Genomic DNA, 24265 nt, shown 5'->3' on the forward strand with positions numbered 1-24265 from the left:
CATCAACAAGTGTTATGTATATATGTCAGTTCACACCCCAGAGCCTCTTTGATGAGGCAGAGGCCTGGCCCCTTTCTAAAAGGACTTTGCAATGTACCTATGGGTGTATATTGTAATTTTTCCCCACAATATATCTAAACATATTCCTATTATATATTAATAAAAGAGCAAACAACCTAATTTATGATTTATGGACCTGATTTAGGGATGGATATTTATGGTTTAATGAGACCATCTGTAAATACATAGATACTACACTACTACCAGACTTCCCAGGTAGCTCAGTGGTAAAGAATCTGCCTGCCAGTGCAGGAGATGTGGATTTGATCCCTGGGTCAGGAAGATCCCTTCAAGAATGAAATGGCGACCCATTCCAGTAAATGCCGTGGACAGAGGAGATTGATGAGCTATAGTCTATGATGTTGGGAAAGAGTCAGACATGACTTAGTGATAAACAACAATAGCCCTACCATCTCATGCAGGGATGACCCCATGAAAGCCAGCAGGAATTGGAAATGTTCATAAGGTACAGAGCCCTGCAGTCTTCTTTCAGGGTGACTGTAACACTGAAGACAGGGAAATACTCAGACCCTCTGATTTATTAGATTCTAGATAAAAATGTATACTGATCCCCAGAGACCTTGATTGCTATCATACTACTATACAATCAGAGTAAAGATTTATGGAGGTCTTGAGATAAATGATAACGTTGTGAGTACAACAGGATATTCCCTATTGTTGAATGTATAATTGGAATAGATATAATCAGTGCCTGGCAGATTGACACATTGGTTTCCTGATCTACAGAATGAAAGCTATTATGATTGCTGTGTCACTTTAGTCGTGTCCAACTCTTTGCAACCCCATGGATGGTAGCCTGCCAGACTCTGTCCATGGGATTCTCCAGGCAAGAATACTGGAGTGAGTTGCCATGGCTTTCTCCAGGGTATCTTCCCAATCCAGGGACCGAACCTGCGTCTCTTATGTCTCCAGCATTGGCAGGTGGGTTCTTTACCAATAGTGCCACCTGGGCTATTATGATTAAAAAAGATCAAATAGAAGTTCCTGGAGTGGCATCCCCTACTCCGCCCAAGATAGGAAACCATAAGTAATGCCACCTTTCTGAGAAAACTTCAGAGATTAGTACCACCATAAAGGACAAAAATAAGATTGTTCTTGTTTAATGTGACTGTCTGGCAAGTGCAAGAGTCACACAGGTCATCAAATACAAGATTATGTTTTTGCACATTTGCTCAGGTGGTGGTGTTAATTGCACACGTAGTTCCAGTTATGGTAACTTTATAGGAGTGAACTAGCACAACCCCTCTGGAAGTGTTATATTTTCCATTTCTGTTGGTAAGGAAAGCATTAGAAATCATTTGCATTTATGTGGCATTTACAATTTTACCATAAGTAGTAATCAACTGATCACTGACACACATAATCCAAAGGGATTGGGTTTCCTTTATATCAATAGAACATAAAATATTATTCTAATTTAACTTAATGAGCAGGAAGTAGCAAGTATCCTAGTCACCTTAGTGACATATAGGCATGTCAGGATGTGGTAGAAAAACCAAGTCAGGCTATTTCTTTAAAAGCAAGAAACAAATTATTGCACCTGCACCTTGAACCCTGTCTGCCGCTAAGTGAGGTGTAATGCTTGGTGAGCCTCTTTGGATTTTGAGTGCAACATGTATTACCTTTATGTGGGATGCTACTACCCATTGGCTCAGTAAATTTTAAGGCTGCCAGTTTGAATAAGGCCAGGTGAAAGAGAAGAGGTTTTATCTGCAGAGCAAACTGTTCTTCCCATGAATTTCTACCCAGAAAGAAAGCTTGATGTTTTCAATATGTATGTGCCAGAGATACTATTTGGAACTTCTGGCGAATGCCAAAGCATAGACCTGTCTTTTGTCAATAACTATTTCCACTTAAAAAACATTTTTCTAGCTTGCTTATGGATCCTTGTAGGGACTGAACACCTATCTGACCATGGGGCACAAAGTGAGTATGTGACCTGAACTGCCCATCATGAACCAGGTGTTATCTAATATAGAGAGCCATAAAACTGGATGTTCCCAGTAGCATCTCATTATAAATCTATAAATGTGAGTCTTAAGAGGGGGCCTGAAAAGGCCCAGAAGGCACAAGTAAACTTCTTAAGTAGGTGATGTATTTCCAAGGTACTTGGTCCTGCTACTTTTCTGCCTCTTTCTCAGTGCATACTTATAGCTTCATGTGGAGTTTCATATGAAGGAAATAGGAAACTCTTTCCTTGTTATTAGAGAAAGAAAATGTGTGGTTCTGATTTATGGACGGATTTGCATGGTACACTGAAATCAATTGTAGGGGGTAGGTGCTGTACCACAGTTGGAATAACCATGAAAGACCACAGGAGGGGAAATTCTTTCAATGGACTGAACTCTGAGCCCTGCATATAGTTTTAAATTGGAGGAGAAGTAGAGATGTCTTAAGGTATCATATATGTTCATTCATCGTCAGTGCCTAACACACTGACTGGCTTGTTTGGAACTTGGAAAGAAAAAAAAAAAACACAACAACTTGTGAAGTTGGTGACACGGAGGTCTGGAGGAGAGCTCTAGGAGTTGTCGTGGAGTGTAAAGCTATTCCTGTCCAACATTAATACCTATCAAAGAGATACACAGTAGATAAGGAGCAAACTTTATAGGTGGACAAATTACCCCTGGGGCTTGATCAAGGAATTCCTGTACAATGTGGACATAGTGGTTGAATATAAGTATACAGGGCTCAGCAACAAGAATTTTCCCTTCCTGTTGTTGATGTGGCTTCTACCAGTTACTGAGTATCCAACTTGCCTAGGTAAGGTATTAACATTGAATTCCTGATATAGCATCATTCTGATGGGACCATACAGCTACCTAGCTTTTTGTGGATGGGGTAGGCAGTGCTGTGTCTTCACAAAACTCAAAATCCAAATATTTATTTGCTTTCTCTTTGCAGTGATTCTGCCATATTTCAGTTCAGTTCAGTTGCTCAGTCATGTCCGACTCTTTGCGACCCTATGGACTGCATCATGCCAGCCTTCCCTATCCATCACCAACTCCCTGAGCTTGCACAAACTCATGTCCATTAAGTCAGTGATGTTATCCAACAATCTCATCCTCTATGGCCCCCTTCTCCTCCTGCCTTCAATCTTTCCCAGCATCAGGGTCTTTTCCAATAACACAGTTCTTCCCATCAGATAGCCAAAGTATTGGAGTTTCGGCTTCAGCATCCATCTTTCCAATGAATATTCAGGATTGATTTTCTTTAGGATGGACTGGTTGGATCTTCTTGCAGTCCAAGGGACTCTCAAGAGTCTTCTTCAACACCACAGTTCAAAAGCATCAATTCTTTGGTGCTCAGCTTTCTTTATAGTCCAACTCTTACATCCATACATGACTACTGGAAAAACCGTAGCTTTTTCTAGATGGGCCTTTGTCAGCAAAATAATATCTCTGCTTTTTAAATGCTATCTAGGTTGGTCATAGCTTTTCTTCCAAGGAGCAAGTGTCTTTTAATTTCATGGCTGGTCACCATCTGCAGTGGTTTTGGAGTCCAAGAAAACAAAGTCTGTCACTGTTTCCATTGTTTCCCCATCTATTTGCCATGAAATGATGGAACTGAATGACATGATTTTCATTTTTTTGACTGTTGAGTTTTAAGCTAGCTTTTTCACTCTCTTCTTTCACCTTCATCAAGAGGCTCCTTAGTTCCTCTTCACTTTCTGCCATAAAGGTGGTGTCATCTGCACATCTGAAGTTATTGATATTTCTCCCAGCAATCTTGATTCCAGCTTGTGCTTCACCCAGCCTGGCATTTCGCATGATGTACACGGCATATAAGGTAAATAGGCAGGGTGACAATAGACAGCCTTGATGCACTCCTTTCCCGATTTGGAGCCAGTCTGTTGCTCCATATCCAGATCTAACTGTTGTTTCTTGACTTGCATACAGATTTCTCAGGAGGCAGGTAAGGTGGTCTGATATTCCCAACTGTTGAAGAATTCTCCACACTGTAGTGATCTACACGAAGGCTTTGCATAATCAGTAAAGCAGAAGTAGGTGTTTTTCTGGCATTCTCTTGCTTTTTCTATGATCCAGTGGATGTTGGCAATTTGATCTCTGGTTCTTCTGCCATTTCTAAATCCAGCTTGAATATCTGGAAGTTCGTGGTTCACATACTGTTGAAGCCTAGCTTGGAGAATTTTGAGCATTACTTTGCTAGTATGTGAGATGAGTGCAGTTGTGTGGTACTGAAGATTCTTTATCATTACCCTTTGGGATTGGAATGAAAACTGACCTTTTCCAGTCTTGTGGTTACTGCTGAGTTTTCCAAATTTACTGGCATATTGAGTGCAGCACTTTCACAGCATCATCTTTTAGGATTTGAAATAGCTCAACTGGAATTCCATCACCTCCACTAGCTTGTTCGTAGTGATGCTTCCTAAGGCCCACTTGACTTCACACTCCAGGATGTCTGACTCTAGGTGAGTGATCACACCATCATGGTTATCTGGGTCATGAAGATCTTTTTTGTTTAGTTCTGTGTATTCTTGCCACCTCTTCTTAATATCTTCTGCTTCTGCCTTCTATAAACTTATAAAATGTCTAATCCATCTCCATATTATCCCCATAACATGACCTGCAATTAATAGGCATTCGTACAGTGTCAGTGATCTCAAACTCATAGAGTTTATTTGTCTTACCATGTACATATTATTCAGTAACTGTTGGCTTTGTAAAATGGTGGCATGGCCTGCTAGAGGCTCAGCAATAGTGCCAGCTGGGAGATTAGACTCTGTAAGGCTGTGATACCATACCACAACACGTTGAGTGCCTTCACCTTGCACCCAGTAATGTTTTAGAGAGGAAAAGGAAAAAATTATGCTATAACTTTTGACTATGTTCTTCCTCAGAAACCTCTTTATTAAGATAAGTTCTATAATAACAATAATATCTTGCAGAGTCATTGCTTACCCAGAGAAGAAAACTTCTGTTAGAGTAAGACATTTAACTTCTATCTCCCTGAAAAATTCATGACATCCACAATGTCTCCTAGAGATCCTCCCTCAGATGTGGCACTGCAATTATAAATGGTGTTTCTTCATGTGTACAGCACACTCTGCTTTTCAAAGATCTGTTGTGTAACACTGCTTATCAATATCTGATATAACTAGTAGAATAAATAAGATTTAACAGAATAAAACATTAGAGTCAAAGGTGAATGCCTTCTAACTTAAATGGATTTTAGTCAGCTATTAATTTATTCTCATCTGGGATAATTAAAAAGCACATTGAAATCTTCAGACGTTGAGAAATGACGAGTTCTTGACAGCTTGATTCTATTGTGAGAGGCTGTATACATTAGAACTTGGCATGGAATTGTCCACTATAGGAACTGAAGACTTTATTTACTCTTAGTTGTATCAAGGCCTTTATGTATATGCAGGTCTCAGCAACAGTCCCTGAGAAACTCTTGTAGTAAAAAAAAAAAAATAATAATAATCCTTGTCCTAATTTCCCACATGATTCAATTTGGATTCCCATGTGACTCAAATGTTTCCAACTTTGAAAGTACGTATACATCATAACGTGCCAATAATTGGGTTTCCTTAGTTGCTAATTCTTCTCTCTTCTAGTGAGAAAGGCTTTATAATTTTGAAACTTCTGATCTTTTATGTGTTAATCTTAAACAGTTAGTTTTTTCCCTCAAAACTTTGAGAAATACCTTTCTTCTTTTTCTTTGGAGTACTTTACTTTCATTTTGAATTCAACGGACCAACTTTAAATATATGTTTTCTCATAGATAATAGGTATTTAGTTGCTGATCATGAAATGCTTACTACATTCTACCCAAAACTGCATTACAGAAGGGATAATTAGTGAAAGAGACCGGTGTCAAACAAATACACAAATTTCATTCTATTCAAGTTCTTTTCATGGGTGATGTGTTTTTAGTGTTAGAATCTCTTGGTTAAATTATGATATTGGTTGTTGTTGTTCAGTTGCTAAGCCATGTCCTACTCTTTGCAACCCCATGGACTGCAGCACACTAGGCTCTCCTGTCCTTCACAATCTCCTGGAGTTCTCAGATTCATGTTCATTGAATTGGTGATGCTATCTAACTTCTCATCCTCTGCCACCCCTTCTCCTTTCGCCTTCAATCTTTCCCAGCATCAAGGTCTTTTCCAATAAGTGGGCTCTTCACATAAAGTGGCCAAAGTATTGGAGCTTCAGCTTCAGAATCAGTTCTTCTGTTGAATAGTCAGGGTTGATTTCCTTTAGGACTGTTTGGTTTGATCTCCTTGCAGACCAAAGGACTCTCAAGAGTTTTCTCCAGCACCACAGTTCGAAAGCATGAATTCTTCAGCACTCAGCATTTTTTATGATCCAATTCTCACATCTGTATGTGACTATTGGAAAAAAAATAGGGGCTTCCCTGCTGGCTCAGATTGTAAAAGCGTCCGCCTTCAATGCGGGAGACCCGAGTTCTATCACTGGGTCAGGAAGATAACCTGGAGAAGGAAATGGCAACCCACTCCAGTACTCTTGCCTGGAAAATTCCTGGATGGAGGAGCTGGTGGGCTACAGTCCATGGGGTTGCAAATACAGTCCAATGGATCATGACTGAGCGACTTCACTTTCTTTCACTGGAAAAAACATACCTTTAATTATACAGATCTCTTCAGCAAAGTGGTATGGGTGATGGTACTTAATTCAACTAAAACTCATTGAATCACTTTTAGGAAATACTGCTAAAAGTAAGAGAACATTCTACTTCTCTAATTTACCTTAGCAGTATATCATAGTCATTAGCAAGCAGAATGAGAATGGCATCTACCAATTACTGAACAAAAATTAGAGCCGTAAATAATGTGTAGCATCCCATTCTAGGCAGGTGACCTTATCGGCTTATCTTCCTATCATGTATAACAAAATAATGGTTGATAAGGGATATCAACAGCTGTTCTAATTTGGAATTAAACTTTTATAAATCAAATCAGTACTTCCCTCCAATAAAAAGGGTCACTGAGATTGATTAAACTAGCAATGTTTTAAATCTTTTTAAATTCCCATCTCAGTGGCGGAACTGGGAGTAACTTTCACATGACTTGTTTTCTTTATACAAATTTCATGTGCTAATGAATTTGTTTATTTGATTTGACATCATGCATATGTTTGTATTTGTTCTTAAAAATGAAATCAAATCACTTCATTTGTAAAAATATTGCCTGAATTGCTTGTGCAAATTAAAAATCTTATTTAATTAAGAGAGAAATTTTGGGCAGAAGGGTAAATATGTAGAGAAAATTTTGGGGCAGAAGGGAATGTTATTGAGATAATTAATTTGATTTAGTTTAATACATTTTAAATTTGAAGTTATTAGATGATTGTATGTATTTTTTTTACCCCAAAATTGTGCCGATAATGGATCTTCTCTATTTTATATCTTGTTTCCATTGTTGTATTTTCTCTGAGTGTTAGGTTTAGTTTAAATATTTGAGTTTCTACACACTTACTGATTTTTTTAAGCAAACATGCCCATTCAGTGCCAAACATTATGCTAACACTGGGAGGGGGAGATGTGTGTGTGTGTGTGTATGAATAATTATATATTAACCATCATTGTTATATAACAGTAAAATCTTTCTAATAGAATCTATAACCTTAACTGGTGTTTTGTAAGTTTTTATGGGATTCTTTAGTGACTGGAATTCATTCACAATATTTAGGGTCAATTGGACCTATAGCATTTAAGAGAGGTAATTTAGAAGGAGAAAAAACCTAATATATTTATTGGTAACATGTTCCTGTCATAAATAATCTTTAACACTTTGAACTATTTAGAAATATAGGATATTATCTAGTTTAGGAACTACATTTTATTAAAATATGTATTAAATGAAACAAAATTAATTACATTCTGCCTTGTAATAAAAATTGGCGTTTACTGATGGAAACAATTTAAGCTGATTGTTGTCTATTGGCTTAGTAGATTTTACCTTTACTGGGGCTCCTTCTCATTACCTCTAAGAGGATCTCTGAAGGAGTTTTTCTCAAAATGTTATGCTGGACAAACCTAGTCTACTCATTAAAAAAAAAAAAAAAAAGAAAGTCTACTTGATCAAGCTTAGCAACTTTATTTTCAAAAATAATTCTTTTATATAACTAATAAAAATAAGTAGATATTTAAAAATTCCTTTTCATTTAGAAAATTGCCAGTGGTTCTAATCACTACTTCTGATTTATCAAGTCTTGGCAGGAATTTATACAATTTAGTATCCTAAAGTGGAATGGTTAATTTTATCTAGTATTGAATAGGGAGGACAAAATTTCAGTAAGTGCTGATAGCTAGTCAAAGCTTCAAACTTAATAATGAATAACATTAATTGTGATATATGGGAACCACACAGAATATTCTGGATTAAACACGACTTGAACCATGTGATCTGTTCCTATTTCATATTCCTAATCAAAAATGTTCCTCTTTCAAAGCCATTATTATTTTCACTTGAGTCTAAAGTGTATGAACAGTGGGTGAGATGAATTGGGAGATTGGATTGACATATATACACTATTGATACTATATATAAAATATATAACTAATGAGAACCTAACTTATAGCTCAGGGTTATAGCTATACATCGGAGAAGGCAATGGCACCCCACTCCAGTACTCTTGCTTGGAAAATCCCATGGACGGAGGAGCCTGTTAGGCTGCAATCCATGGGGTCGCACAGAGTCGGTCACGACTGAAGTGACTTAGCATAGCATAGCATAGCATAGCTATACATTAGCTATATATAGCTGAACCCTATTCAGTTCTTTGTGGTGACCTAAATGGGAAGGAAATCCAGAAAAGAGGGGATATATTATACATACAGGTGATTCACTTTGCTGTACAGTAGAAACTGTATATTGTAATTAATACATTGTAAAACAATGATAGTCCAATAAAAATTAATTAAAAATAGTGTATGAACAATTTCACATTTTTCTATTAATTGCTTACTATATTAAATAAAACTAAAACCTTTTTAGGTTTTATTACAGATGTTGATGAAATAGCTCTTTCTCTTAAGTTATGGTTTCATTGTAGCTATTGAAGAAAAGAGCAAATTAGGAGTTTAAAGAAGTACAAATGGGAGGAGGACTGATTATGGAATCTGAAGTGGGTAAGACAATGTGGTGACATTTTATATTCATATTTGACAAGTCACTTGTATATTACAGTGAGTGTGCTTACTGTTTTAAACTAAATCATGGGGAACCAACTGGATTCCAGTTTTACTTTCATTTTTCACTGAAAGGCTGTGTTTACATTGGTAAATGTTGTGCAGAGGTTATGGTAATATATAAAGTTTTCTTTTCCTTTCTGGTGGTCTTTTAAATAATCTTTAGGGTTATTCTAGGAAGATGTTCAATGCAGATTGTTACATAGTAAAATGAATCCTAGAGTTTCAAGTACAAAGTCTAAGTATTGTACTTGTTGTTGTTTAGTTGCTAAGTGGTATCTGACTCTTTTGTGACCCCATGGACTGTAACCTGCTAGGCTTCTCTGTCTATGGGATTTCTCAGGCAAGAATACTGGAAAGGGTTGCCATTTCCTTCTGCAGCAGATCTTCCTGACCCAGGGATTGAACCGGTGTCTCCTGAATTGCAGGTGCATTCTTTACCACTGAGCCACCTGGGAACTAGGGGAAAACAAACTACTTGGGTCCTCATAAGGGTAGCTATGCCAAGAACTTTTAAACAGGGCACAGGAAATGAGAAAGAAATGAAAACAAATCACTTGTTAGTGATAACAATGAAATGAACTAGAGAGAAGAGAAATGTTCTGTAAACAGATACATGATCAAGTGCTGTAGAGACTTACAGAAGTCAGGGGACTTGGTTTAACATTTTATTCATGTTTCATGCCAAGGCCCAGTTTTGTTTACTTAAGAGGTCAATTACCTTTTCTTTGTTCTTGTACCACAGAACACACTGTTAACTCTAGATCCCCTACAAATAATCATAAGTATCACATTTTGGAAGCTTGCCATGTCCCAAGCTCTGTATTGAACATTTTACATATATTATTTTAACTCTTATAGCTGTTTTATGAGGCAGGTGTTTTTATCTCCATTTATAGAAAAAGAAAAAAACTTGGAGAGATCAGTTGATTATAGTTGATCAGCTAGAAATCAGCTAAAAACTAATCAACTAGTTGATTAGCTAGAAAGAGCCAGAGGTGTGTTGTGAACCCTCATGCATCTGACTCCAAAGTCTATCCTTTTAAATCTTACACTTTCTGCAGCTTGTCACATCATGTGTTTTATTACTTAAGAATGAGTGAATAAATAAGCAAATTAAACATTGCTTGCATCAATTTGTGTTACAGAATAAAATGTATGTGCAGAATCATCTTTTTTAATCTTCGAGACATACACTAGGTAGATTAAAGAAGTTTTTAGAAAGTTTACCTGGGAGGAATTGCAAAGCTAGTCTTAGAGTACTAGGTACTAGGGTACTCATTGTTAGTATTTGAACTGTCTTACAGTGGTGCTAGAGGTCAAGAACCCATCTGCCAATGCGGGAGATGCAGGAAACTCCAGTTCTATCCCTGGGTCAGAAAGATCCCCTGCAGGAGGGCATGGTAACCCACTGCAGTATTCTTGCCTGGAGAATCCCATGGACAGAAGAGCCTGGTGGGATACAGCCCAAAGTGTCACAAAGAGTAGGACAAGACTGAAGCAACTTAGCACTCATGCACTGTATATATGTAATCGTTCATAGAGAAAGGTCCAGAGTAAGATAGTTTGGAGTCAAAGTCTGGCTATTTCATTAGTGATGTGACCTTGGTAACATTTCTTAATCATTACAGTTTTTCTGCTTAGAAATAGGGACACAAATAGTATCTAACTTCTGCGGTGCTTGTGATGATTCAAAGTGATAATAAAATACTTAGCACAGATACTGGCACATGAAGAGTTTTCTAAATTTTACCATTATTATAATTTTGCATATTTTAGTAACTTCTTGATTTTGTGAGGCTTTGTATTTTATTGTCCTATAAAAGCAATGTAATTTGGTAATGAATTTTATTTTTTCTATAAGAGAATAGAACTTTCTTATGTGAATTGAATAATCTTGGAATCCTATTTGAATCTGGTTTAAATTACTCTTGAAACAAGAGAAGTTTGTTTTTATGAAGCTGGAGTTTTTTAAAATAAATAATTTTCTACTTCTCTATTCTATGACTTTATTTAATAATTGTACTTGTATGTCATCTTTATTAATTTTCTATATGTAGTCTGGTCCAGCCAGACTACATTTTGTTTTGGGTATTAGCCACTAGAACTGTTAATCTTTTTATGTGAATCATAAAATAAACTAAAAGTATGAGGGCAATGTTCATACTTAGAAAATCAAATTTCTTTTATATTCTTAAATTGATAGTATAGGCTTTGGGGAATTATTTTCCATGGTTGAGTGAGTTTTTGGAAAAATTCTATGTATTATATTTTCTGGAAAATGCTATTATCTTAGTACTATTTCTATAAAAAATTTAAAAATATATCACTGCTTCTAATCATTAGAGTTAGTTCTTTTTATTATCTATATTGATTGAAGTCTCTATATTATCTATATTGATTGAAAATATCTCTTCAAGAAAATTAGAGACACCAAGGGAATATTTCATGCAAAGATGGGCTCGATAAGGGACAGAAATGGTATGGACCCAACAGAAGCAGAAGATACTAAGAAGTGGCAAGACTACACAGAAGAACTGTACAGAAAAGGTCTTTATGACCCAGATAACCATGATGGTGTGATCACTCACCTAGAGCCAGACATCCTGGAATGAGGAGTCAAGTGGGCCTTAGGAAGCATCACTATGAACAAAGCTAGTGGAGGTGATGGAATTCCAGTTGAGCTATTTCAAATCCTAAAAGATGATGATGTGAAAGTGTTGCACTCAATATGCCAGCAAATTTGGAAAACTCAGCAGTGGCCACAGAATTGGAAAAGGTCAGTTTTCATTACAATCCCAAAGAAAGGCAATGCCAAAGAATGCTCAAACTACTGCACAATTACATTCATCTCATACACTAGTAAAGTAATGCTTAAAATTCTCCAAGCCAGGCTTCAACAGTATGTGAACCAAGAACTTCCGGATGTTCAAGCTGGATTTAGAAAAGGCAGAGGAACCAGAGATCAAATTGCCAGCATCCATTGGATCATCAAAAATGCAAGAGAGTTCCAAAAAAATATCTGCTGCTGCTACTGCTGCTAAGTCGCTTCAGTCATGTCCGACTCTGTGCGATCCCATAGACGGCAGTCCACCAGGCTTCCCCCATCCCTGGGATTCTCCAGGCAAGAATACTGGAGTGGGTTGCCATTTTCTTCTCCTTCTGATTTATTGACTATGCCAAAGCCTTTGACTGTGTGGACCACAACAATCTCTGGAAAATTTTAAAAGAGACGAGAATACCAGATGACCTGACCTGCCTCTTGAGAAAGCTGTATGCAAATTAGGAAGCAACAGTTAGAACTGGACATGGTACAACAGATTGGTTCCAAATAGGAAAAAGAGTACATCAAGGCTGTATATTGTCACCCTGCTTATTTAACTTATATGCAGAGTACATCATGAGAAATGCTGGGCTGGATGAAGCACAAGCTGGAATCAAGATTGCTGGGAGAAATATCAATAACCTCAGATGTGCAGATGACACCACCTTTATGGCAGAAGGTGAAGAAGAACTAAAGAGCCTCTTGATGAAAGTGAAAGAGGAGAGTGAGAAAGTTGGCTTAAAGCTCAAATTCAGAAAACTAAGATCATGGCATCCAGTCCTATCACTTCATGGCAAACAGATAGGGAAACAGCGATACACTTTGTTTTTTGGGGCTCCAAAATCACTGCAGATGGTGATTGAAGCCATGCAATTAAAAAATGCTTGTTCCTTGGAAGAAAATTTTATGACCAACCTAGACAGCATATTCAAAAGCAGAGACATTACTTTGCCAACAAAGGTCCATCTAGTCAAAGCTATGGTTTCTCCAGTAGTCATATGATTGTGAGAGTTGGACTATAAAGAAAGCTGAGTGCTGAAGAATTGATGCTTTTGAACTCTGATGTTGGAGAAGACTCTTGACAGTCTCTTGGACTGCAAGGAGAGCCAACCAATCCATCCCAAAGTAAATCAGTCCTGAACATTCCTTGGAAGGACTGATGTTGAAGTTGAAACTCCAATACTTTGGCCACCTGATGTAAAGAACTAACTCATTTGAAAAGACTCTGATGCTGGGGAGGATTGAAGGCAGGAGAAAAGGGATGACAGAGGATGAGATGGTTGGATGCCATCACCAACTCAATGGACATGAGTTTGAGTAAACTCTGGGAGTTGGTGATGGACAGGGAAGCCTGGCATGCTGTAGTCCATGGTGTTGCAAAGAGTCAGACATGACTGAGTGACTGAACTGAACTGACTGAAGTCATGCTCTTTTCCAATCTTAAATCAATAATATTTGGGTCTGTAAGAGAATCATGCAAATAAGCATATGTATTTATGAATGTATGTAGTATGTAATATTTTTTGTTTACATTTTACATTGTATATTAGGATATGTGGACCTATAAGCTACCCAATTTGTGTAGGTCTGTAATTAACCTAATTAAATCAGAAAAAGGAGGTATTACTACATTCTTAACACTCTGATCATGGGAATTATTGGAGATGCTGGCATTTGCATGTTTAATATAGGGCATCTCAGTACTAAAAATTGTTTGTAGAGATTCTAAAGACTTTATTGGATCCATGTTATCTGATTAAGAAATGATAGGCAATCAAAGGCTAATTGATGATTTTCTCAACTACTGATAGTAATTTAGTATATTTTACCCTCTATCCCTGGACTTCCCTGGTGGCTCAGATGGTAAAGAATCTGTCTGCAGTGTGGGAGACCCGTGTTTGATCCCTGGGTCGGGAAGATCCTCTGGAGAAGGGAATGGCTACCCACTCTAGTATTCTTACTTGGAGAGTTCCATGGACAGAGAAGACTGGTGGGCTTCAGTCCTTGGACTTACAAAGAGTCAGAAATAATTGAGAGACTGACACTTTCTCTTCACCCTTTATCCCTAGCACCTTGAAATAAATTTACAGAATGTGCTATATTTTGATGATTATATCAAGGATAGAAGAACCAGGCAATAAGTGGATCCTTAGACTTCTCTTCTTTGTGGGAATAGATTTTTAGGATTGGAATATACAAGAGACAGATATTTGATAGTTTATTTTTCCTGTTTACTAACTTCCAGTCTTCTGACAATCATGGGTTTTGAGACCTAGATCTTAAGTGTTAATTACCCAGATCCTAATTTCCTCATCTATATAAGAGCAAAAAGTGATGCTTCCTTTAAGAGTTCTTTTGGTGATTAAGTAAGATACTTTATGTGAAGTGCCTGGCATATAGTGATGTTCAACACACTTATACTATTTTTGACCTAGTATTTTATTTCTGTCTTTTCCCTTTTGTTTTAACAATTAAGGTTTTTAACCAAAATTATGTTTTGCCTCTTCCATTACTAATGATCCAGAATTTATTTATTACTCCAAAGTGGAGTACCCAGGAGGCATGCATGATGATCCGGGGGTCTATGAAAAATGTTAAAACTTCTACTGATATTCAAAATTTTTATTTAAGAAAATAAAAACTTAGGTTTAATAATATTTAAAGGCTAGGATTAGTATTTATATGTAATGTATAGATAAATACATTGAGTATGGATGCTGAATTTTTCTTTTTTCTGAATGGGAATGCTTGATCAAAAAAGCTTAGACATCATTAATCTATAACTTAGTGCCAGAAAGCAGATTTATGGGTGACAGGAAGAAGCACTTGGAAAAAGTCTTTCTGAAAACTTTCTTGGGGTACAGAGTTTAAGTAAGTCATAAGGAGTTAATCTAGTTACGGATGTCCGAGGGCAGTGTGGAGTGTTCCTGCTTGGTTCTTTTGAATTTTTGGCTTTCTGTAGGGAACTTCAGTATAGTTTTAGCATAGTTTTGTTGTTGTTGTTGTCATTGTTGAAGAAAGAACCACTTTGTTGAAAACTGGTTTGTTCCACATCTTCTATCAATATTAATAAGGTTGCAATTTTATTTGCATGGAAAAAAAGGATAAAAATGCACAGATAATATATAGTAAAAACTCACTGTAAACACCCTTATTAAGCAATAGAAAAGACCTCCATCTTATAAAATGAATACATTCAGTTAAATTGGTTGCTTTGGTAGTCAGACGAGTGTTGTAAAACTCCTTGTTGGGATTCATATGCTAAGAAGATTTTATTACATTTTGGAATACATAAGTAAAAGCTCATGCAAAGAAGTAGTCTGTACTCCTGTCATTGGGACTCAAACACAAATACTAGAAAGATTTTCCATGAGCCTAACTTCATTTAGGATGAAGACACCTTTGCCAAACTGACCTACAGGAGAAATCTTTAGTTCTGTTGGGTTTCAAAGCCATTTCACAATGCTGCTTCCAGCATCAGGAAAAACAGTTTAACAGAATAGTAGGTTGTTTATTTTGAGAGTCCATTTCAATGATTATAAACCACTGTTCTTGACATTGATGGTTTACTTAATAGTTTGGAAATTGTGCATACTAACAAAGCATGAAATGGTTTTAAATTGTTTTATGAACAGTGTCAGTTACAGAATGGGCTAAATTCACTTTGACTGCAGAGGCTCATTACTGTGGCGGTCAAGATGCTCTAGCACTTTCAGTTAAAGCTATTATTTTTAGTTATTCAAAGCCTATTTGGCACTCCTTTAAGACTAAAACTAGACCTTAATTATACTATCATGGAAAGTACTAAAGTCACTGTAACCATTTGTTTCTCTACAATCCTTGAAACAGTATAAAATACTAGTGTTCTGAGTAGTATTCTATTTCACAATATTATTAAGATTATTCTGGACAAAGAATATATATTAGAAAATATATCTGATGAGATTTTCAAGGCTGATCACATTATTTGTTTACTTGTAGAGGATACAGATTGACCTGGCCTGTGAACTGGGTATAAACAACTATAAGAAGAAAAACCATCTAATGAATTCAAGTCAATTATATGCTGTTAATTTGAGCTATATGTGCATAAGGGAAACCTTTTATGGGAACACACACAGTTATTCCAGAAGATTGTTTTGCTATATTTATATGCAGACATTCAGAAAATATTTGCATGAAAGTAATGGAAAATCTGTTAACTTAGTTTGAAATGGGTTTGAATATCAAAAAGACAATATGTATAAGAAATTGTCTCATGTGCCAGTCGTCATGGGATAACTCAGTAGAGCTCTTGACTTTTTGAAGATCTCAAAAGAAGTGACAAGAAATTGTACTTAAGGATCTTTTAAGGTTTAATAAGAATAGGAAAAGAAATTCTGTAAAATCAAGCCAGGAACAATTCTCAGGCCTTTGGAATGCCTTAGGTTGAAACAACTAATATGTTATATTAATTGTAGATTAATATTGTGTTCTTTTAAAATTTTGTAACCAGTTCTGTGTTATAGTACTTTAAGAGTTAATACACAGTTAATTTTCTAGACATGAAAAATTGTATCTCAAAGTCTTTCAATTTCTTAAGTGTTTTTCTTTTGTTACTCTATATAGTGGGAGAAACATCCGATGATTTTATGATACTAATGTAAAGTTTGATCAGAACTGAAAGGTGCTTAGATAGTAGGTAACTTTAAATTTCAGAGGGGACAGATGATAGTCACCATTCATTAAGTGCCTACTGTATACCAGCTCTTTTGCTATGTTTATGAGGATAGCATAATCCTCATATTAACTCTATGAGATATGTAATACTGTCCCCATTTTAAAGAGGAAATGAAATCTAGAGCAGTAAATGGATTTTCTAAATGCCACACAACTAGTAAAATGGTAAAACTGGGATTTGAGCTAAGAGCTCTCTGGCTCCAAAGCCCACATTCATTTTGTAGAATTATATGTCCCACAGATGGGAATTTAAAATAGCATTATTTAGCCATAAGTTGAATACAACTCTCATGAGAAATCAGCTTGTTCCTGTGTGGGTATGTGAGTCACTGAGGTTTACTTGCTGGTTTCTTTTGACTGACTTAAGAGCTGCATCTCTAGAAGGCAAATGTCTCCATTTACTACTTGGAATAATAAATAAGTGCCATACTTGTAGAAACATGTTGTATCTGCTGGGAACCAGCATCCACTTTTGATGCAGAAGGAAAATATGCCCTTTGTTAGGCCCAACACATTAATTTTAAAGTGCCCAGAGTGGCCCCAAACAGCTGATATGCTACCTACTATTCCAAAATAGACACTAAAACCCTCTCTCTATTTGTAAAAAATAAAACTGTTCCTCATTCTGATCAAGTTTTGTCAGTATAAAAGGAACTAAAAATGATGGCCTAGTGTTCTTTTTTTATTTTGCATTGAGTTCTGCATTATGTTGCCATTATGGTGAAATCAGGCGTATTCAGTGTATTTCCTGGAGTAGTCACAGGAAAAGCAAATGTATTTGCTACCTGCAGGAACCCTTGTTTAAAAAAAACAAAAACAAAACAACACCTTAATTTCATAAAGACATATTCTTAGGCCACACATCATTGTAAGTGGTTGAATTAGTAAAAGCATATATATATAAACATATTTTTATATTCCATATAGAATGGTTTCTTTTCCTTTTTCATCCCTTTTCTCTTTATAAAACAAGTGTTACTTAAAAAACTGTTCAAATTACTTAGACTATCTCCCTTGATATTTCATTTTTGAAGCTATTTAAGAATTTATTTATTTGAGAATTTATTCATTTGTGCAATATACTGGATATCATTGTAATATTTCCCAACTCACAGTTTTATTTTATATGAAGTGTCTAGCTCAGTGCTTGATATATCATAAGTACTTCTTAGATGCCTTATTGATTTTTTTATATCATTTTTAGCCAAATGACCTTGGGCCATTACCTAGACCTTACTTTCTTCATCTTAAAAATGTGAGGCTTATTATGATCCAGCAATCCCACTGCTGGGCATACACACTGAGGAAACCAGAAGGGAAAGAGACACGTGTACCCCAATGTTCATCGCAGCACTGTTTATAATAGCCAGGACATGGAAGCAACCTAGATCTCCATCAGCAGATGAATGGATAAGAAAGCTATGGTACATATACACAATGGAGTATTACTCAGCCATTAAAAAGAATACATTTGAATCAGTTCTAATGAGGTGGATGAAACTGGAGCCTATTATACAGAGTGAAGTAAGCCAGAAGGAAAAACACCAATACAGTATACTAACGCATATATATGGAATTTAGAAAGATGGTAACAATAACCCTGTGTATGAGACAACAAAAGAGACACTGATGTATAGAACAGTCTTATGGACTCTGTGGGAGAGGGAGAGGGTGGGAAGATTTGGGAGAATGGCATTGAAACATGTATAATATCATGTATGAAATGAGATGCCAGTCCAGGTTCGATGCACCATACTGGATGCTTGGGGCTAGAGCACTGGGACGACCCAGAGGGATGGTATGGGGAGGGAGGAGGGAGGAGGGTTCAGGATGGGGAACACATGTATACCTGTAGCAGATTCATTTTGATATTTGGCAAAACTAATACAATTATGTAAAGTTTAAAAATAAAATAAAATTTAAAAAATGTGAGGCTTAAAGATGATTTATTTTTTAATTAATATTTTAATTTTATTGGAGTATAGTTGATTTATAATGTGTTAGTTTCAGGTGTACAGGAAAGTGATTCAGTTATATATTCATTCTTTTTAAGATTCTTTTCTTATATAGATTATCACAAAATATTGGGAGAGTCCCCTGTGCTATATAGTAGGTCCTTGTTGGTTATCTATCTTATATATAGTAGTATATGTGTGTTTATCCCAAGCTCCTAATTTATTCCCCACCACCCATGTTTGACTTCCCTGGTGGTTCAGTGGTAAAGAATCTGCCTGCCAGTGCAGGATATGCAGACTTGATCCCTGGGTCAGGAAGAGCCCCTGGAGAAGGAAATGGCAACTCACTCCAGTATTCTTGCTTGGAAAATCGTATTGATAGCGGAGCTTAGGGAGCTACAGTCCATGAGGTCATAAGATTCAGCCATGACTTAGCAACTAAACAACAGCAACCCCTCATGTTTCCCCTTTGGTAACAATAAGTTTGTTTTCATTATCTATAAGTCTGCTTCTATTTTGTAAATTAGTTTATTTATATCTTTTAAAAATTAGATTCCACATGTGAGTGATTTACTTGTTGTTTGTCTTTGACTTAGTTTACTTAGTGTATTAATCTCTAGATCTGTCTATGTTGCTGCAAATGGCATTATTTCATTCTTTTTTGGGGAGCTGAGTAATATTCCATTATATATATGTACCGTTTCTTCTTTATGTGTTCCTCTGTCAATGGGCATTTAGGTTGCTTCCATGGCTTAGCTATTGTAAATAGCGCTTCAATGAATATTGGGATGCATGTATTCTTTCAGATTATGATTTTCTCTGTATATATACCCAGGACTGGGATTCCTGGGTCATATAGTAATGCTATTTTAAGTTTTTAAAGGAAGCTTCATACTGTTCTCCATAATTGTTGTACCGATTTATATTCCCAACAACAGTGTAGAACGTTTCCTTTTTCTCTACACTCTCTCCATCATTTATTGCCTGTAGACTTCTTGATGATGGCCACTTTGACCTGCTTGAGGTGATAACTCAAGGTAGATTTGATTTGCATTTCTCCAATAATTAGTGATGTTGAACATCTTTTCATGTGCTTTTTGGCCATCTGTATGTCTTCTTTGGAGAAATTTAGATCTATTTAGATCTTCTGCCCATTTTTTGATTGGGTTGTTTATTTTAATTTTTTTTTTTTTGACACAGAGCTGCATGTGCTTTTTGTATATTTTGTAGACAAATCCCTTGTGGGTTGCATCATTTGCAAATATTTCCCCCAATTCTGTGGGTTGTCTTTTCATTTTGTTGGTGGTATCCTATGCTCTGCAGAAGCTAAAGATGATTTCTAAGGATCTTTGAAAGTGAAATTGTTAGTGCTCAGTCATATCTGACTTTTGAGATCCTATGGACTGTAGCTTGCCAGGCTACTCTGTCCATGGAATTCTCCAGGCAAAAATACTTGAGTGGGTTGCTATTATCTTCTCCAGGGGATCTTCCAAACCAGGGATCGAACCAGGGTCTTCCACATTGCAGGCAGATTCTTTACGGTCTGAGCCACGACTGAGGAAGCCCTTCTTAGGACCTTTAGCTAGCTCTATAATGCCATAATTGCCAGATAATCATATAATATTTGATTTAATAAAGCTAGAGTTTTGCATTCCCTTAAACATGTCATGCTTATTCCTACCTCTATGTTTTTGATCATTCTGTTTTTCCCATCAATAGTGCTTTTTCTCCTTACTGTGCATCAAAATCATCTAGTCAATGTTTATTCATTAATATCTTCACCTACTGTGTACTCATTATTATGTTACTCATTATTATTATGGTTAAAAGAATGAGTTAAAGAGTGAATCTTTAAATTCTAATTATCCTTCAAAATCTTTTCAAGCCTTACTTCCTATATTAATTCCTTCCTAAACATTCTAGACCATTTGGATCTCTATCCCATCTCATTTGCTATATTTGTTGTATTTATCATATTTTTGATAATTATGTTTTGTGAGAAGGAAATTATATCTTATCATCAACTAGTTTGTAAAGACTTCCAGAGGAGATGCCATGGTATATAATTCTTTATTTTTCTTAACACCTGGTATAATTTTTCTTTTTAAGGGTTTGTAGGTAAGAATGCATGCATTTTACTAATCACATGGTAGTTTGAGTCCATGAAGTCCTAAATTAGCACAGTAGGAGTATAGATGAAATATAAGAAGGGAATTCAGAAGGCATTACAAGTGTTTTGCTAATTTTTTGTTTGCCTGACTAGTGTGACTAGAGCTGGTTAGTAGAAAGGCTTTTAACACACATATGACTTGAAAATAAAATAATAACAAGACTGATATTTTTAGCACTCATTTTAGAACTTAAGTCAAACGTAGCCTATAAGAATGCTATAAAACGATTTCAATATTATCATATTTTGAGGAATTACTTTTTTGAAATGAACTTTTTATAGTTAAATTATAATCCAAACAAAAATATTATTCTGATTACTTCATAGCTATCATTTGTTTCCCTGATAGCTCAGTTGGTAAGGTATCAACCTGTAATGCAGGAGATGCTGGTTAAACTCCTGGGTTGGGAAGATCTGCTGGAGAAGGGATAGGCTGCCCATTCCAGTGTTCTTGGGCTTCCCTTGTGACTCAGCTGGTAAAGAATCTGCCTGCAATGTGGGAGAGCTGGGTTTGATCACTAAGTTGGGAAGATCCCCTGGAGAAGGGGAAGGCTACCCACTACAATATTCTGGCCTGGAGAGTTCGTCCATTGGTTTGCAAAGAGTCAGACATGACTGAGTGTAAAAGCTATGTGTACCACTTGGTTTGGATAAAGATGATTATATTTTCAGCTTGATTAAATATTTTTTAAATTAGACTTTGTTCAGTTAAATTTCTCACAAAGGATCTAAATAGTTATTATGAAAATAAAATTTAAAAAATTCATTTACCTCATGGTACATCTATTTCTGTTTTATTGACTATGCCAAAGGCTTTGATTGTGTGGATCACAATAAACTGGAAAATTCTGAAAGAGATGGGAATACAAGGCCACTTGACCTGCCTCTTGAGAAACCTATATGCAGGTCCGGAAGAAACAGTTAGAACTGGACATGGAACAACATACTGGTTCCAAATAGGAAAAGGAGTACATCAAGGCTGTATATTGTCACCCTGTTTATTAAACTTATATGCAGAGTACATCATGAGAAACACTGGGCTGGAAGAAGCACAAGCTGGAATCAAGATTGCTGGGAGAAATATCTATACCTCAGACATGGAGATGACACCACCCTTATGGCAGAAAGTGAAGAGGAACTAAGAAGCCTCTTGATGAAAGTGAAAGCGGAGAGTGAAAAAGTTGGCTTAAAGCTCAACGTTCAGAAAACTAAGATCATGGCATCTGGTCCCATCACTTCATGGGCAATAGATGGGGAAACAGTGGAAACAGTGTCAGACTTTATGTTTTTGGGCTCCAAAATCACTGCAGATGGTGACTGCAGCCATGAAATGAAAAGACACTTACTCCTTGGAAGGAAAGTTATGACCAACCTAGATAGCATATTCAAAAGCAGAGACATTACTTTGCCAACAAAGGTCCATCTAGTCAAGGCTATGGTTTTTCCTGTGGTCATGTATGGATGTGAGAGTTGGGCTGTGAAGAAAGCTGAGCACCAAAGAATTGATGCTTTTGAACTGTGGTGTTGGAGAAGACTCTTGAGAGTCCCTTGGACTGCAAGGAGATCCAGTCCATCCTAAAGGAGATCAGTCCTGGGTTTTCATTGGAAAGACTGATACTAAAGTGAAACTCCAATACTTTGGCCACCTCATGTGAAGAGTTGACTCACTGGAAAAGACTCTGATGCTGGGAGGGATTGGGGGCAGGAGGAGAAGGGAACAACAGAGGATGAGATAGATGGCTGGATGGCATCACCGACTCGATGGACATGAGTTTGAGTGAACTCTGGGCATTGGTGATGGACAAGGAGGCCTGGTATGCTGTGATTCATGGGGTCACAATGAGTCAGACATGACTGAGCGACAGAACTGAAGTAAAATTTAAAAATTCAAAATATATTTGTGTGTGAACCATCGTAGAATAAGTGGTATTTCTTCCTAAGATGGGAATTTGAGTAAAATAATATTAATTTGGCTGCATGCATTCTGTTATCTTCATTGAACAGTCAATTACTTTAAAGATACTTCTTTGTTCTCCATTATATCAATTCACTATTAAACATAATTCAAAAACATAACCTCAGGGAAGCAGGTTTGAAATGGCACTGTGGGGACCTCTGAAAATCCACATCTTCATAAAAGCAATGAGAACAGTGACAAAAATGTTCATAATCAACTTTATCAGAACTCTGAAAATTAATCAAAGGCTTGCAACAAGAAAAATGGCTGGATTTCATTAACAGTAATGATTTTTGTGGTATTTTATTTGCCCTACAGTGGAAGTGAGAAATAGATTTAAGGGACTAGATCTGATAGACAGAGTGCCTGATGAACTATGGATGGAGGTTTGTGACATTGTACAGGAGACAGGAATCAAGATCATCCCCAAGAAAAAGAAATGCAAAAAAAGCAAAATGGCTATCTGAGGAGGTCTTACAAATAGCTTTGAAAAGAAGAGAAGTGAAAAGCAAAGGAGAAAAGCAAAGATATACCCAATTGAATGCAGAGTTCCAAAGAATAGCAAGGAGAGATAAGAAAGCCTTCCTCAGTGACCAATATAAAGAAATAGAGGAAAACAACAGATGGGAAAGACTAGAGATCTCTTAAAGAAAATTAGAGATATCAAGGGAACATTTCATGCAAAGATGGGCTCCATAATGGACAGAAATGGTAGGGATCTAACAGAAGCAGAAGAAGTAGCAAGAATACACAAAAGAACTGTACAAAAAGATCTTCACGACCCAGATAATTGTGATGGTGTGATCACTGACCTAGAGCCAGACATCCTGGAATGTGAAGTCAAGTGGGCCTTAGAAAGCATCACTATGAACAAAGCTAGTTGATGTAATTCCAGTTGAGCTATTTCAAATCCTGAAAGATGATGCTGTGAAAGAGCTGCACTCAATATGCCAGCAAATTTGGAAAACTCAGCCGTGGCCACAGGACTGGAAAAGGTCAGTTTTCATTCCAATCCCAAAGAAAGGCAATGCCAATGAATGCTCAAACTACCACACAATTGCACTTATCTCGCATGCTAATCAAGTAATCCTTAAAGTTCTCCAAGCCAGGCTTCAGCAATACATGAACCATGAACTTTCAGATGTTCAAGATGGTTTTAGAAAAGGCAGAGGAACCAGGATCAAATTGCCAACGTCCACTGGATCATCAAAAAAGCAAGAGAGCTCCAGAAAAACATCTATTTTTGCTTTAATGACTATGCCAAAGCCTTTGACTATGTGGATCACAATAAACTGTGGAAAATTCTGAGAGATGGGGATGCCAGACCACCTGACCAGCCTCTTGAGAAACCTGTATTCAGGTCAGGAAGCAACAGTTAG

At 36.6% G+C, this 24265-nt stretch overlaps 1 protein-coding gene across 4 annotated transcripts in view; it reads left to right on the forward strand.

The window, feature by feature from the left end:
* Positions 1-24265, forward strand: part of CTNNA3 (catenin alpha 3) — a 1958943-nt gene that overhangs the window by 416586 nt on the left and 1518092 nt on the right. The gene's annotated exons all lie outside the window — the stretch shown is intronic.

Source organism: Bos mutus, chromosome 28 (assembly GCF_027580195.1).
Source record: "Bos mutus isolate GX-2022 chromosome 28, NWIPB_WYAK_1.1, whole genome shotgun sequence".
Lineage (NCBI taxonomy): Eukaryota > Metazoa > Chordata > Mammalia > Artiodactyla > Bovidae > Bos > Bos mutus.